This window comes from Camelus bactrianus, chromosome 8, assembly GCF_048773025.1.
Source record: "Camelus bactrianus isolate YW-2024 breed Bactrian camel chromosome 8, ASM4877302v1, whole genome shotgun sequence".
NCBI classification, from domain to species: domain Eukaryota; kingdom Metazoa; phylum Chordata; class Mammalia; order Artiodactyla; family Camelidae; genus Camelus; species Camelus bactrianus.
Genome location: NC_133546.1, coordinates 42652648 through 42653848, shown reverse-complemented (window position 1 = coordinate 42653848; position 1201 = coordinate 42652648).

Here is a 1201-nt window from a genome sequence, read left to right as displayed (position 1 = left end):
CAGATGGAATATTTATTTTTAGTAGGAAAAGACAGAAATGTAGTCTGTAAACCATGTGTAGTAATAAGCCATCAGTTATGTTCGATAGATAAGACAGAATAATATTTCACAGTTAGGAAGTTCCTTAGAGATCATTTTGCTCACAGTGGATCATTAATATCAATAATTCATGATGAAGCTTAAACCACCTTGATTATCAATCAAGAGGGGCCCATTCTAAATGCTTAATGTGTTTTGTTCCTTTGCTTATATTTCGGTTGCTATTTAGCTGAATCCTTTCACTTGAATACCCTAAGCCAGTTTCTGTCTTTCTGTCTCTTGATAATGTTCTGCCTAGGAGTGATTATATGTGGTGAGAAATGGAGTCCTGTGGGTTATGCATTTTGGAAAAAAACCCAAGACTAAAGAAAATTCTTAGTCCATGGTTAATCTGTAGAGCATATACACTGCTATCATATGGGAGCTCAGGTTTTTGGTTAAATTTATTACAATGAGATCAAGGCTATGATTCTAACCTGTTTTTCCAGGAGAAATGAATGTCCCATCATCACACTATACCTCAAGTCCCAGCCAGTCATCTTGAAATTGTCTGCAACTGGTGTTGAGAAACCTCAGATGGATCTTTTTATTCGATTAGACTTAAGGTTCAGTTTTGAGGTCTAGGCCAGCTCTTTGTTTTCTTTTTCTTCTTGCAATAGTTCCAGGAAATTCAGCTTGCTTTCTTTTCCTCTTGATGGTTGGCACCCTTCATCCCATGAAATTTTTTTTCTCTGAAAGATTGACTTAAGTATCAAATATAGTTTCCCCCAGTTTCTTGTCTACTTTTCTGTTCCTGAAGATATATGTATAAACCTTTTTAAATGAAAGATTTATTAGCTTATAATTACATGGACATAGATCCATGTGTGCCACAGGAGGTGAAAAGAAAAACTTCCAGGGATTTATAAATGGAAAAATTCTGTAGCTCACACAGTGCTGGGAGATGTTTGAATTCCAACCAGCCAGAGTGGAAAGACCTTGTGAACATGTGGGCATTGAGTAGAGACCCCAGAAATGTCATGTCTTAGTAGGAGTTCTAAACCAGCACTAGATCAAAGGTTAACATATGCCAGCTTTAACAAAGCTTAAAAATAGACAAGAGAATCAAGGTGATCCATGAGTAACTCAATTATCTGTCAAATAAAAATGTAATACACCTTAA